This window comes from Coturnix japonica, chromosome 1 (assembly GCF_054131305.1).
Source record: "Coturnix japonica strain WE chromosome 1, WE-NBRP24, whole genome shotgun sequence".
Lineage (NCBI taxonomy): Eukaryota > Metazoa > Chordata > Aves > Galliformes > Phasianidae > Coturnix > Coturnix japonica.
The window spans coordinates 41,806,083-41,822,627 of NC_140663.1; the positions used below are offsets into that span (position 1 = coordinate 41,806,083).

The 16,545-nt window shown below is 37.8% G+C and overlaps 1 long non-coding RNA gene across 2 annotated transcripts in view; it reads left to right on the forward strand.

Annotated features, from left to right (window-relative positions):
- Positions 1-1,426: 1,426 nt before the first annotated feature.
- LOC107311761 (uncharacterized) overlaps positions 1,427-16,545 on the forward strand; it is a 75,888-nt gene continuing 60,769 nt past the window's right edge. The window contains exons 1-2 of one of the 2 annotated variants that reach the window (XR_014943105.1): positions 1,427-2,048; positions 2,960-3,089. This is a non-coding gene — a long non-coding RNA (uncharacterized LOC107311761). Of the gene's footprint in view, positions 2,049-2,959; positions 3,090-7,371; positions 7,766-16,545 lie in introns of those variants that run through there. The other variant, XR_014943103.1, reaches the window with a different exon arrangement.

Genomic DNA, 16,545 nt, shown 5'->3' on the forward strand with positions numbered 1-16,545 from the left:
GTTATTGCCTGTTTAATGGATTGGTGGTGCCTAAGAGCAGATTTTAACATTCCAACAACAAAAGTCAGTTCCATAACTCCCCTCATAAACAGATGACATGAAAATAGGGATTATGGTAGTTTGTCATGGATAATTTGTTTGGAAATAAATAATTCACTTTCATAGGTACATCCAAAAGAAAGTTGCCTGATTTTTACCTTTTTCCTAAATTGGAATATGTGTTTACCTGTTCTCTATTTTTTAGGGTTTTTCCAATTTTGTATAAAAATAAAGTTAATGCAGAATTCACACATAAAGTATATCAACCTCATGATTTTCATAGTCACCTTGAACATCTTCAGCTTAAAGAGTTTTTGTAATGTATCGGTACATTATATGAATTTGGTGCTTTTAATAAGTTAGACTGTAACTTACAAGAACAGGAACTCCCATGAGAGTGAAGCAACTGGCTAGGATTAGCAGTGCACCCACTTTCTATTAAGCTGATTGAAAGAGGGGTAGGGAAATACCGTGCTTGCATTCTGTAATCTTAAGACTCCATTTTTAAAGTCGTGATAACTGAATAAGAAATGTTTGCTTAGCTGAGTTCTGTTTTGTTGAGAAGAAGACTGTCACATTTGTTTAGTAAGGGGTTAAACAGAAACTAATCCTTCAGGCTTACTTTGAAAGGTGGTTATCTTTCCAGCAATAGAGAGCATTGTTTGCTTTGCCAGAAACAGTGTAATTGTTCCTTAAGCCAGTATGTTCTCTGACAGAACAAACTTATTCGAAAGAGTAAAAATACCATTTGCATGTGTGTTTTCTTTAAAAGATTAAAAAAAAAAAATAGGTGAAATTGCTTTAATTTATCTAACAAGCAGGCATTTTACATGAAATAAGCTCTGTTAAAGGTTTCTGTGAATACATTATTCGGTGTGTGACCAGTTCCCTGATAGAAGTTTTATAGGTTATGGGAAACAGAACAGTAGTGAGCTTTGCTCAAGTTAATTACATTTATTCATTTGAAACATTATTCTCCAGTAGTGTTTGGGACAAGCAGAGAAAACACTGAGACCTTTTTAGGCATCATTTATCTATTTCAATTATTTTTGACAGTGTGTGTTGATGTGTGCTTTAGCATCGGTGCTTTTCTATCGAGAGTTGATAGCACAAGCCTTTTAAAGCACAAAGGGTAGCAGTACTTCAGCCAATCTGTGATAAAAGGGAAAAAATGAAATCACTATGGAAACTGCAGGAAGAATCTAAAAGCTTTCTTTATAAAGTAAACGTCTGATGTTTGTGACTGTGGGGGCAAAAAATTCATAAATCTGTACAATGCTATCATTTCTGATTTGTTATCGCAGCAAATGCCAAGTCTAAGCAGTCTGACCTTAGCCTTATTAAGTGGTTTCTTTTCAGATACAGTTATTATTTGACAATAGAGAGACTGCAGTGCTGCAAGGGGGAAAACTAATATATTTAAAATGTGTGCGTGTCTGCGTGCATGTATCTATCTATCGATCTCTCTCTCTTCCCCCATGAAGCTTACAGAGCTGCGAGCACTGAATGTGGGAACTTGGACTGCTATTCTGAGCACATTTCAGAAAACTCTGTTGCGTCCCATTACGTGCCTGTCTTTGATCTCAAATTGAAAATCTCGGAGCCTCTTCCTCCAATCCAAAAGCAAATAAATAGCGAAAGAAAGAAACAACTCTCCTCTCAGCACGTAGGGCCTCCACGACTGAAAAATGAAGGTGGCAGTAATAGCTCTGATGAACCTGTTTGGACAACAGACAGCAACAAATACCTGTCTCTGTGGAGGAGTTTAAGAGCACTGCAGAGATCCTCAGACAGTGCAGAGCCTCTTGGCTTACACAGGCCACTGTCTTTCTCTCCAAACAATACCAGCCAAGCTTCCTCGGTACCTACAGCTGAAGAGCTGCGGGAACGGGACAGTAACTAATGCAGCTTTCAAATTTGAATCTCCTGGTATTATTAAAACATAACCAATGAAAGAAAGAAAAAAAGAAAGGAAAAAGGCATGAATTTTAAGCAAGATGAGGGATTTGGTAAGTATTTCTTTTTCATTTGTTGCTTTAGCCTGGAGGATATTTTTAGTCATGTGTAACTTGCAAGTAGGATTAGGGCTTTGAATGAGTTTGTGGGTTTGGTTAAGTTTTTTGATTATGGAAAAAAAATTAATGTCTGTTGCTGCTTTCCCTACTTTGTTAGCTTTTGAATTGCTTTGTCTTGTTACTTTGCTGTAATTAGTCTATTAGCTTTGTAAGTCAGATATTTAAAGATGCTGAAAAGAGCACTGGTGTTCCTAGGCTGTTTGAATATAAACATACCCAGTGGTAATGCACATAGCTAGCTATTACTCATATACACACAATAAAAGGCTTTAATATTTGTTTTAGTGTCTTAATTTTAAAATATTGACTGAAGCCAAGTATGTACTTTCCAACTACGTGGCTCAAGCTCTGAAGGTAGTGTGAATTTTTTAACTCGTATTGAGAAAGTTAACACATGAAGATTTAATCTGTGACAGATGACAACATGAAATTTTTTGGCAATAAATGAGAGAGATCAGAAGAATTCTTGGTTATATTCAAATTTCATGGTACATTGGTGAATGTTGCTATAATATGTACTTATGTTATTAACAGTAAGGTTTTCAGGTGAACAGTAGAAAAAGAGAGTACAATTCTTGTAAAAGCAGGTCAATCTTTCTGTAATAAATATAAATCCTAAGAAAGATATAGTTTGACTTATTGGCTTCATTGTAGCTTTTTATACACATAATGGAAACCAATTATCTGTGGAGAAAATTTGACTTTGTGGAATGGAATTAAATTGCTTTTTAAAGGCTTCCTTAAACAGCACTAGCTGGAGGGAAGTCCAATAACATTTTTTTGCTCTGAATTGTAATGACTTTGCTACATCAATAAATCATGTTGTATTCTGACTTTTATCAAAGATTCTGAGGAAGAAAACTACACATGGAGGCTTGAAGCTACAAGGGCAGTCCTGACTGTTTTTTCTCCACCCAGCTACTTTACTCATGGCCCTTTGAAAGCAGTGATTTCTGTGAATCAGCAGTTAAAACGGTAGGTTCACATGGACTTTTTGGTGATTAGAACTACTGCTAAATACAAATTTCTGATAACAGATGAACTGTCAAACTGAAGTATATCTGTATTGTGGTCTGCCTATTTAAACCAGAGGAACTCTTCATTTTCATCCCTTTTGTATTGTGTTTCATTTTTAGGAAAAGTTTGATTCTGTTTATTTCTTGTCTTGATATGAAACTGGGTACAAAATTGATTCTAATAATAAACCTCTAAAATTGCTTAGTTTACCATCTAATACACAAATATAGCCAGTGGTTGTAATTCACATACCAACAGCTAGTTAAGTGTTGGGGCTCAGTGATGAATGGAGGGAGGTTTTGTGAATTGTGTATTTGGGATTCAGAATCTGGAGAGTTACAAATGAAAAGCCTTATTTTGAACCTCGATTCAGTCTGCTGATGTTAGCTCTAAAGTAATTGAGTGCTGAGGGTTCGGAGTGGTGGGGGGAGTACACTGTCAACTTCTATCTATTTTTCCCAACAGATCATGAATCAAAAGTGTAATCTGTATGTGGAACATGAACTGGTGAAATGCATCTCTGATGCTAGTTTCCTATGTTGTTATGTAGAATGCTTGTAATTATCTTGCTGAGTCCTAATCCCTGACATTTGCTATCACAAAGCATCTAGTGGAGAATGCAATACTCTAATTAATGTTTCTGTGAAAAGAGTTAGGGGGAAGAAAGGTTGTGCTGTTTTAGCAGAGCATTTTCAAGAAAAGCTATTTCGTTAATGATATAGATGTAACGTGTTGGGAAGCCTAAGTACACTTTATCAACTGTAATACCTTGTTGTTTTCTATCACAGCATACAAATACAGTTAAACATGTGTTAATTGTAAGTTATTTTCTAAACTATGCACTGTACTTTCCTACATCAGAATCAAAATAGGCACTTGCTCCAGTTCAAATATTTCTATATCTTGGAATTTCCTATCTTATGTTTTTAAGTATTTTCTGTGATAAATAACGCCTAGGTACTGCATTTAAAATAAACTTATTAAAAATAAATAAACCAGTGCTTTCACATATCACGTTTTACAATAATTTTTATATGAAGGAAAAGATCAAAACAAAGTCAGTGAAATGTGAATTGCAGCTCATTAAGATTGCCTTGTGCCATATTCGTTTGTAGCGAACAAGCCACAAACAATGTGAAGCTGCAAATCTGTTTTTTGATAATAGGGAGACATCACTTTGTACAGTTTGTCTGTAAACTAAAGCAAAAGGTTAATTGAGGTTATGTGCTGTGGTACTTGATGTGTATTTCACCTGTATAGCAGTTACTTTCTGAAACTTTGTGCTTTTTTATATCTGGGATGAATAATCTCTTAATACAAAGCTATTTACTAAAGAATTATTAAACTGGTATTTCTGAAGGAAAATGGGTGCAGAGTGCTGGCATGTTGCTGTGTTTGCACAAGTGTGACTGCATGGATTAACTGAAAGAAATCACTGCAGTTGTGTGGTCACAAGCAACATCCTCAGGCACAGGTTTGCTATGCAGGGCAGGCATGCCTTTCTTTCTCCTTCTGAGAAATCTGTTCAAACTGTTCAAATATTGTATTTTACGTGAGATGAGATATTCAGCATTGTGCTCATTACACGCACCTTGCTTTTCCTCACACTTTAGCAAGAGATCTGTGCTTGTGTACTTTTGCAAAAAAAAGAAAAAATAAAGGAAAAAAAAAAAAAGACTTAGTGCTACTCAGTATCAAGAATCTTTGCCCTTTAGAGAAATCACATAGTAGGCACTTCATAGCAAGGTGGCTGCTATCAGCTATTTGTGGTAGACTTGACTGGAAGGAAGAGTCATCTTCCTGCCCAGAGGCAACCATCAGAGAGCACAGAAGGTCTTTGGAAAGTATTTTTCTTCCAGTATTGTCTCAAAACCTAAAGAAAGCTGTTTCCCTCACAGACGCAGCCTGGGGATGATTCCAGCAAAAACAGCAAGGCTTTCTGGGGAGGAAGTCAGGCACTCTTAGAAAGCGCAGATTTCTCCATCCTCCCACGCGGTGTCCAGCTCACATTATCTCACTGTGGAAAGTTTTCCTTCTCATTCTCTCACAACCTCTTGTTTTTTAATACTGTGTTGTTTTTGAATGGTGTGTGCATTTGTGTAGCTACCCAGGCATTGTGTAGTTACCCAGGCAATCACAACAGCATTGGAAGACATGTAGGAGACTCCACTCAGGGCAAAATATCCCAGGATATTGCACTGAGCAGGGCCTTGGCAGAGTCACACCAGATATGGCCATGCTCAGAAGCCTCACGTGATCTACAGCTGTGCTTAAGACCCTTCTCAGGGTGGTGCTGATGGTCCTCACTTTGCAGTGCTGGCAGCATGGTGGGCAGAGTAGAAGGGACAGGCTGTTCTCCATGTCTTTTGTAGTTGTGGCCTTGTGGACAGCTTGTCAGCTGGCTCAGGTCTTCCAGGATCCAGCAGGACAGGGGCTGCCTGGCAGGCAGTTCCTGAGCAATTTTCAGTAACATTTAGCCACTGTCACCGGTTTGCCCAAAAGGGAAAGGACAGAGATGCAGAATGCTTTAGAATTTGTAATGAGATCATATATTTTTTTTTTTTTTAAGAACACCATTGATTTGTAAATATATTTTTAATTCATAGCATTCTTTCTGCACAGTGCTGGGCACTTCTGTAAGTTGATGAAGAAAAAGTACAGTCCAATAGATGTCTCAGCCCCTAACGACTTATATTCCCATTGGCATAACTCAGGTACTGTGTAACAAAACAGCAGCAGGGCTTGTGAATGCTTAGTCTTGCTTCTTTAAAACACAACTGCTGGTCCAGGGGTACTCTGCTTCACAGAGTGCACTGCCCTGAGTAACACTGATCTGCTTTCTTGCTGGTCTGCTCATTTCCTTGCTGTACTGCAATAGCCTGGAAAAGCTCTGAATGCCTGGCAGTTTTATTGAAGTCTAACCAAATTCTCAAAGAATGAAGAAAAACTTACTCTGAAACACTATAAAATGACCACTGGCAAATTTTCAAACAAGGCACATGCAGATTTTTATGATGTTACTAATAAAATAATTATTTATGTAATTGTTGGTGAGGCTTGTCAGAATTGATAGCATCTGCCAGGTTAAAATACGGTTTTTGACATCATGTCTCTAATTTGCAATTCTGTTAGCAGTCTGGTTATTCAAAAACAAACCCACAAATCTGTATTTCACAAATCACATTTTATTGCTGTGGGAAAAAATAATGTTGTAATCTTCTCCGTCACACTTCAAAAATTGCTTTAAAGCAATCCAGACAACCCACCCTAAAGCAAGTATGCACATTCTACTGCAACCTGCTTGAAATGAAGTTAAGACTTTCTTAGAGCGAAGAAGAGAGAAAAGTCTGTTTACAGCTCAGGTATAAATCTAGGCTGAGCTTATCCAATATTTAACCAGGACATGGAATCTTTAGTCCTTCAAATAATAACACATTACTTGCTAAAAGTCAAGCACCGAGCATAAATGTCAGGATATTTTATCTAACAGCTTCCTTGATTTTGTTTTTGTGAATACATTCTTAAGCTCCATGTCTTACTAAAGAAAAATCCTTTCTGTGTAAGTAAAATCAGCTTACCAAAAAAGAAGATCACTGCAAGACTGGCATGAGTATCTGCTTCTTCTGGTGCCAACTAGTTGGCTGGGTATGTCCGTGCTCTAACACACTCCTATCCTTCACTTCCAGCCAGTGCTGAAAACTGATTGCCGGTAGAAAATCACCCTACATGTGGTAAAGCACTAAACTGCTATTTATTTATTTATTTTTAATTAACTGAAGTATTTGTGAAAAGATGAATGGTGTCTCTTCAAATTCTTTTATTTCCTTGTGAATTATGAGAATTCAGAAGGAATCAGAACAGGAGTCATTTACCTTACAGAGCTGGAATCCTGTTTTATAGCTGATGTACTGTTGCTGTGTTGTCCAACACTAGGCTAGATCAGATTCCAAAATAAAAATCAATGCCTCTAAATGTGTATAGGATTTCTTCCCATGTATGTGAAACCTTAAACACTTTCCTTAACAGAAGCAGAATGATGTACCGACGTTCTCATGGTTATTTTTTTATTTTTTTTTTTTTACTTTCCCTGCCCCTCCTTCTGTAAAGCAGAGAGACCATTATAAAAAAGTAAAGCACTAGTAAATAAAGAGTTAAAATGAAGGCAGGCTCACTGGTTTGTTGAGATCTGTCAGAGTCTGAGTGGCTGGCTACATATCTGTCTGAGGAACAATAGCTACCTGTATTCTGCACGGGCTGCTGGGCAGGCACTAGCAAGCGGGAGAAGGGCTGCCTCTGCTAGAGCCTCACTAGTGGGAATCCCTACTGACAGCCCTGCTTCACGCTGTGGAGGGATGAAGCAGAACCTTGTCTGCTCATTGATGAGGGACAGAGCTTCAATCGCTCTTCCCCAGCCCTGACTTGGCCCGAGGTTCATATCCCCAGTCCCAAAGTCTGCGGGCTTTCCTTGCTCCCACACGCACCCACTCGCACACACCCCTTTGCCGGCAGATCCGTGTCACAGCTGTAACTGAGGCACACAGCAATAAACATAGCAGAACCAATCTCCATGGTGGCAAGAGGGGGCACTGGAGGTGACAACAATGGAGAAGGATCTTTCTGCTGACAAGTTTTAGGTAAGAAAGACTATTTATGCCCGCAGATGCGTATTTTATAGCCTTCTAAATAAGTTAGAAATTGTTAGCTTTCAAATGTGCCGGGTTATAGAAGTGTTTCAGTTTACTGCGGTATCCAGGCTGTTACTAGCTTGTAAAACTGTGCTTGCATGCTTTGTGTTACGAGTCTGTTTGCAGGAAGCAGGCAGGGGTTTTGCATAGAAGCGCTGGCTACTATAGTTACGTTCTTAAAACATTTCTAACATTTGTGTTTTTAAAAGTATTTGTGAAGATATGTTTCGACTGAGTTAAAATTATGCTTAGCTGTAATAGATGTCCATATGCAATAAAATGCTGTGTAGCTGATAGTACGCATGCAATATTAAAACAGTGCTCCCTCAACCCTAATTTGTAATTATTTTTACACTCTTAACTGCACTGGGGTCAGAGAGTTTTAAAAATTAATGAGGTTCCCTGCTGAGTTCAAATAGTATAATCTACATGAGTTGTTGCTGCAGAGGACTGAAATTATTTCTGCATATTGTTATTGTAGGTGTAGAACTCTCATTTTAATCTACTGCTTTTGAACATTTTCTTTAAATGTCAGTGTAGAGAAGCTGCAGTAAGGGGGGAATGATTATCCTTTTTTAGTAACGATAAATTGTGTGAGGGAAAAACAGGGCATAGAAGGACAATACGATGCAAGCGTTTGTGAGATACGTTTTCTGATCTCCTATGTAAAATTTGTGTTAGATTCTCACAGCTGTGTGCAGCGTTACCTATTTACAAATAACTGCCTCTCTAGGAAGAGGAAGAACAACAATACTTGCTTCTTTGTGTGTAAAGGATGTAGTTAGTAGGCTGCCTATGTGTTTGCAATGTTAAAAAGTATTGTTGGAGTACTTCAAAATGTGTATGAGAGAGAACAGCAATAGTGTGAAAAGAGGCAATCAAAACAAAACGATGTACCGTGCCTTTTCCTGGAAACGCCAGACAGATAGTATCATCGGCACTCCTGGAAAGTTGAATTTGCTGAATATCCTCAAATGGATGGACTGAAAAGGAAAGGGGGAGGGAGCTGTTTACTATGTGATTTCCATATTGAAATAATGACAAAGTTTCATCCTGCAAGATTTAAAGCATTGTTTATGTTTATTATAATCTACAGGGCATTATGTTTAAATGGGAATCATTTTGAAGCTGAATATGCTGCAATCAGCACTAAAGGTGCCTTGCACTCGGTCTTCCATTTGTAAGACCCACTCTGAGCTTCCTGTGATACATTGTCATGTAAATACGGTGCAGCAAGGGAAAGCGGCACTATGGAGATTCAATTTACTTTGAAAGTTGTTCATTATGGAAGGGATGAATGTTATTTATTTGATGTGAATCAAAGGCTAGAAATGACTTTTTCACTGTGAAGTCTATTGTGGTGGGTGCAGCGTGATCTAATCTTTTTAATTTTGGCTTTCACACCAGTGGAGATGAAAAGAGATCTGAGCTCATTTATTGGTTGCTAAGTCTTACTGGAGGCCTTCGTACCATTCTTGGTTGCTATGGCCAATCTGACCTCAATCTATGCAGTTTTAGGGACTTAGCAATCCCTTTTTTATTTAGGAGCATGTACCTTGATTTATGTCCAAAACTGTGCCTGAATGTCTTTGTCTACAAGTGATAAATGGCGGTGTACAATTCATCAGTTCTTACAAGTAAACACTGCTGTCCCACTAAAAATATGTTTTGTTCTGAGTTAATGGTATGGAACAAGCCAGTCTCCACAAACAGCTATCTTTTATTGTAGAGAGCCTCTGAAACTTGGAGCAAAGTGAAGGAAATTGGCATTCATCTTCTCTTCCATTAGCATTTCATTTGTGCTCTCTGGTGATGAGACTGGATGTCAGCTGACAATGAAAGGCTAGAGTTCTGTTTCCCTGCTTGAATATATAATCGATCAATTATGAATTTATTTATTCTGTACAGATATTAAAAATTCAGGAATACAATTTCTCATGCTGTTTGTCTGCTGCTTCATTATTACTAACTGTAAAAACATTTGCAGTCAAATAAACTGTAGGTTGGCTCTAGGACATTCCCAGTTTCCTCGACAAGTTCCTTGTACTCAAGTAATATCAGATATTTGCTACTATCAGACATGTTCTGCTTGTGTGCTTCTTACTGGCACTTAATATTTCACATACATTAAAATTTCTCTCACTATGAACTGTTCTAACAGGTAATTAAGAATGTAGAGGAGTTTTTAATAATCTGAGCAGTAATAATTATGTTGTACCAAAATTTCTGGTAGTCGTTCATAATGTATGTACAACAAGCAGATGTAAAAATGAATACGGAATAGCAGAAGCTATTTTTTAGTGAGGTATTAATAAATAAAATTATCTGAGAAGTTTGTTAATATGCTTTCTACTAAATTGGCTACTACTCCATGGAGAGGAAAGTCAGATCAATTGTTTATCTTAGTACTTGACACTTTATTGCTTAAACAACACAAAGCAATTTGCTCCTTAGTAATGTAATGAATATGTTTCTGCAGGAGAGTTCAATGTAGCTAAGTAGCTATGGAGCAAAAATAATTCAGTTGTGCTCATGTTTAAACTATTCCAGTTGAAGTAAAAGTGGTATTTCCCAAAACCTATTTTTTTTTTCATGGCTTACTTTCAAAGAATAGAATAAGAGTGAGTCTTACGATTTTTGTTGAGCCCACTGTGCCATTTTTTTTTCTTTTTGTCTTCCCCAGGTGATTTTTAAAAATTTGAATCTACAGTGGTGACAGATTTTCTCAGTGCACTCTGTAGATAATAATTATCAGATTAAATTCTCAAAGAAATGGAATTTGCAAAGCTTTTTGGAACTACTAAGCTGCCTTTCAGTGTTAGATTGATAGCTGAGTTTGCAGAGGCAGTTCCTTGGGGTTTGTTCACAATAGTGCTATTGCTTCAGCTCTTCGAAGAGCAGCAGTTATTACTTGCTTTTCCTACAAATGGTTTAAGCAACCACTGACAAAACTAACTTGGATGTTCTTCTTGAAAAGGTTCTTTAGAATAGTCAGTCCAGAATAGTCAGCATAGTTCATACACTGGCTGTTTTTTACAATCAGAAAATGTTAAGCTAGTACTGCTCAGTTTGCAGTGGACTTTTTAATTTTTTTATCTGAGTGTAACCTGAAGAAAAGACCTAAAGTCTACTGGATGGTTTAAAAATGATTTTGAAAGAGGAATATCCTAGAAAAACATGTAAAAATAATAAGGAGATTATATTTACTTTGTCTTTGATATCATTTGATATTATTTTGTCTTTCAATGCTAGGATCTTGTTTTAACCAAGTAAGGAAAAATAACTTTTTCTTTAATATTATGGGGGAAAAAAATAGCATATTGATTAAAGAAGTTGTGTTGAATACTATGTATATTTTGTCTTATTTACACCAATATTTAAGTTGACTCGCTTCAGCACACACAGGCAGACACTGCTTTTGGAGTAAGTGTAGAATCAGGAGACATTCTTTGTCCTTGTTATTTTCACATTTTGGTTTTCTATATACAAACTTAGTACCTGAAACAGTTTCTTTGGAGCCCTCTCATTCAACTTACAAAGGAGAATACAGAAATTATGTCTTACTTCAGCTACGCGTAATACAACAGCATTTATTAGCTGCAAAAATATCACCGCCATTTCACTGGAGAATGAAAATGTGAGAGAAATAAATCAGTGTGTTTTCTGGGACTCTCTTCAGCTTATGGAACAAGTTTCCATTACTGGTGTCACAGTTTAATTTTTGTAGCAGACTTTCCATTCATTAGACATTATGTAAGAAAGATGCATGAAATTGAGAATTGTTGCAGGAAAAGAGGAAACCTTTTTAAGCTTCTTTTACTCTGTTATCCCCTGTGAATAAAGTTAATCATTATTCTTTCTCATCAACAGCTACCTTATCAACTATCATATAGTCCAAGTTTTGAAGTAAAGGTATAAGATTGGAGAAATCTCTATTTCTTCTCCTTAAATTGCATGGTTTTGCATGTAATCTTGTGGATAACTTGTAGAAGGTTTGGATATATGCGTAGTGTAACCTCCCCCTTTGCAATATTAACTAGTCTTATATCTTGGAAGAGAAGTAGAAGAATAAATTATAATGCATAAAATTGTTGCGTACTCATACATCTTCTTTTAATTTCCCTCATGTTCTTCATGAGATATATGCATGTTCTTTTGCATGTACCCAGTGTAAGCAAACTATGACATATAAAGGTGGTCCACATTTGTTTGTATTTTGGATGAAGCCAAAAATCACATATGGATTAATTTCTTGATTTTACCTACTTGGTATAGGGCTACTAATTTATTCTTGTGTCTGTCTACTGGACTTAAAGTGCTTGTCTCTCTCTTGAGATGTCTCATTGACTTAAATGTCATGGGAGTTGGGAGTAGAATCTGAGTGACTTGGCTGGTTTTTATTTTACCTGCACAAAAAGGCTTTAAAGTTTGATGCCAAATGGCAGTAGCTCAAATCTTTTTAACATCTGACGGTTCTTGACCGAGGTATCACCAGCATGTTATCCATCTTCTCCACTGGACATCTTTCCTGTTTTTGATACTGTCTGTATATCACTTTACAGGCAGAAGATGCCTGAAAACAGAGTCACTGGGGTGAAATAATCCATTACTCAATAGCAGTCTTGCACACTTAATGAGAGAGGGGCTCTATTAAAAATAACTATTAAAAATATTAAAGATATTAAAAATAAAAAGGTAGTTTTGTAACTAAGTCCAATTCTGAGCTGATGATCAGCCTTAATTTTTGGTACATCTCCTGTTTGTTATTCAGTTTTGCACTCTGTCATAACTTCTAAGAATAATATCTGTGCTTTTAAATATAAATGTAGTGTGTGTGGTCAGTATACATTTTGTGAGAATTACAGCTTTAAATAACATCCATTTTGTTGAAATAATAGGGCAAGCAGAATAAACTCTTAAGGTTGTCTTGAATATTGTTACCCGTATTGTTTGTTTGCTTTAAATCAATAGGTTCTGCCAGAGTCTGGCTGAGTGAGAGCAGCATTCTTTATCTCTGTGCACCCATTTCATCATCTTCAATCATCCTGATGATACTATTGACCAATGATGTCAAATGTTTTCAGGCCCCAAACACTGAGTGATGTGTAGGTCTCCATGCCAAATGCAAGAATGAAGCCATTGCGATCTCTTTGGCTTGAGACCTTTGGGGGCAGCTGCTGAGTAACGTGACTCCACTTGAACTGCAGCCTGAGCTGTCCCAGACTGAACTGCACACAGATGGCGGCTGGGATCACCTGAGTCCTCGCTTGGCTGCCGGGTGGCTGTGTGCCTGGAGCAGTCAGAGCTTTGAAGTAGCTCAGCTGACCTGGGCCTGCAGTGCCCCCCAGAAGTGCTGGTCCTCCCTCCTCTTTGTTGCAGAAATGACTTCTGAAGCTCACAGACCAGCTGAAAGCTAATCTGTCTTTTCTTTCCCTGGTAGGGTTAGCTTTCAGGCAGATCAATCGCCTGATCCAGCTGACTGCATGGCTGCTCAAGCCCTAGCGTCAGTGCGAGAGGCAGCTGTGTCACACCACAGATTTGGGGAGGGCTGCTTGGCCCCTTGGCATGTGCAGGCACAGGAGGACATCTGTGAGCTGGGCCACTGCTTGTGGAAATGCCGACCTGGTGCACTGTGCTGCCTGCCTTGCCTCTGTGCTGCCTGGGGAAAGAGCCACCCACCTCAGTGGTTTCCTGCATCAAATACTAATGAGTCCTGGGGTGAATTTTTCTTTTTTTTCTTTTCTTTCTCTCTCTCTCTCTCTCTCTCTTTTTTTTTTTAATATTATTTTTTCCCCTTGTGTCTTGGTAGGCTTCTGATACAGATTTTCTTGCACGAATATGAAAATGTAATTTCTTGCAAAACCAGATAGACTAGACCATAGATCTGTTTTCTAGACAAAGATGCTATTCCCATTGAATCTGAATGAGTGCTAAGACTCCCCCTTGATTCCAGATTCAGTTTTTAATGCTGTCAGTGTTATTCTCTGAGTAAAAAGCAAGCAAACTTCTGCAATGAGTAGGCTATGTCTTCCAGAGGTGTCTCTGACCTCTGTTAGCTTTTCTGTAGCACATAAAGGTATTTCCTTCAGCTTCGTTTGCTTTTATTCAGTCCGCAATTATTGATTCCATTGATTCCATCCCTCTCCTTTAGAGAATCAAGGAAGTTTGCACTTTCATTTCTTGTTGGTAATTCCTCAAGCACTTCCACAAAATCATCTTTATCTTCAATAACAGCTGTCATCCTTCCTCTAGGCCTGCGGCATCAGAAAATGGTGGCAGCGTATTCATTGCTGATGGCACAGACTGGAATCTGAAGAAATTCAATTTTGCAATGTTATTCTCAGCTTCTGGCATTACATTTTTAAATATTGCTGCATAAACTATACTATTTAGGCAGCAGTGTCATCTGAACCAATAACTCGTATAGCAATCTTATTTTCATTACTTCTTAATTTCATCATCTCAAAATCTAAATTCCTGTTACCCCGCCAGGACTCTTGCATCTGAAAGCAGAGAGCTGAGGCCCCAAGGCCTTGACTTGGCCATCAACTGAGAGCTGTTGTTTTGGAAACAGCTTCTTGGTGGAAACTGCACTGGTGTTCACTATTACACTTAACCAAGTTTCCATAACTGAGGAAATACAGCAAATTTAAACAGGGAATGTGGTGAGGGAACAGTAGGTTTCTCTGTCAAACAAACACATTCTTATCTTAGCATGTCTCAGTAGGACTGTTGCATTGTCCTAGACAGGAACTGCACTGTCCTGTACCAGAAAAACTGATATGAAAAGAATTTGTATTTCCTTCTGTGGTGAAAATGCATATTCACACTTAGCATTCAGTGAAATGTGATAGGCATTAAAATATAAAAATCCATGTTACTGGGCATTGTTGCAGCACAAATTATATCTTTGAAATATTTTATTGGAAAATAGGTTATTTACTGTTAGGCCAAAGAACACAATTTTAGATAATTACTTTCTGGAAGAAGGAAATATTAAGCGCTTTGGACACAACATTTTGCCAGTGTAAATATATGTGTACTGATACTGTCACAAATAGCAGTCTTCCTGAGAAGGAACTTGAGATCACTGCAATTCAGTGTATTGATTCAAAATCGTTATTGAATAAAGCTGACATTCTTCCTTTCAGTTCATCACCTTCCATATCTATGAAATTCACTTAAAATCTAATATTTGTACTCACACATTCTTCTTGTCTAGAAATCCTTCACAGCTCTGGATATTACAAAAGCCTCTTATGCGTAATGCATTCTTGCAGTATGGCACACATTTTGATTTTGAGTTTGCTCTAGCATTTCATTAAAAACTATAGATATGGAACATCTGTAACTTGTGCATTGTGGGTGTAGGTTACAATCCACTCACATGTTAATCATGTTTGTTATGCAATCCCTAGGCCTACTCACACTTACCCAACCTCACAAACTGTTCTGTAACATACAGTTTGATGTTTTAATATGTGCATGTTTCATGTAGAGCTTGAGGCTTTCATACAGTGTGGGAAAAAAATAAATCAATTGTATTTCTTCTAGATTGTCAGGTGAACTGGGATGCTTTGGGAACATCTTTTGAACAGAAACTGTCTGGAGGGCCTAGTAGGTACAAAGAGGAGGAATCATGTTCAGGTATTATTGCAGCACTTCTCAGACATGTAAGGGTAGTCCCTCCTTTCTTTGGATTTGCCACTTCTTATTCTGCAATGAGTGAGTGTTTCCATAGGCTCCCTTGTTGTTAGCAAGTTGGTAGCAGCCCTTATTGTGCTTTTGTTTCCATAAACCACTTCTCCCTATCAAGGTATGCCTGAGAGAAGATGAGATTTATTTTAAGAACAATTTGCTCTAACTGAAATGAAATTAGGTGTGGTTGACAGAGAAACCATAACAAGTGACTGTCTCATGAACATGCCTGCTCCTTTCGATCAGAGGAATTCCCCATCCTGCAGTTTTTAGCAGTCCCCTTGGGCAGTCTGTAGGGAATACTTCCTCTTGCATTTGACTAGTCAGTTAGGGTCACCTGGTGACTCATGACTGTCATCTCAATGTCACTTTTTTGGTATGTTCTGATGGGAATAAAGGTGTTGCAAAAGTGCCAGCAGGTTTTTATTTTAAAAAGGACAGCTGGTCATTAATTTGCATAACATTTAAATGAAAGTAATGAATAGCGAGTACTTTCCCTGTTTAAAATGAGTGATTGACATTGGAAGGATCTTTCTTCTTCCCAGATGAACTTATTAAACAGAAAAATACCATGGGTGAAAGGCTTTCAAAGTATATTTTTTCCCTGGTATACATAATGCTAAACACCACCACTGAATATTCAGAGTGATGTGTGTTTTGTTCCTCTATATTCCTTCCCTGAGGGATATGAGTGGGAGCCTCCACTATACTTTTCTAGAAACAAAAAAAATGGTCCAAGAAATGGAGAAGTCCTCTGTTTAGTAGCCAGCTGCTTTTTGCTACACTGATAATGTAGATAAATACCTTCCCCCATTTAAATAATTTTCCAACTTTTGTGGGTTTTAGTTTGAGGTCTTCATCCCAACCCACCTATGAGTTCATCTGGGTGTGATAGTGAAAAGGGAAGATCTTCTGCAGAAGCAGCTGTGGTTTGGACCAGCTACTGCTCCAGTCTGTTCAATATAATAGAGGTGACTTCTCTGTTTTATATATCTGCTTTCCGTACAGTGAGACCAGCATAGCAAGCCTTA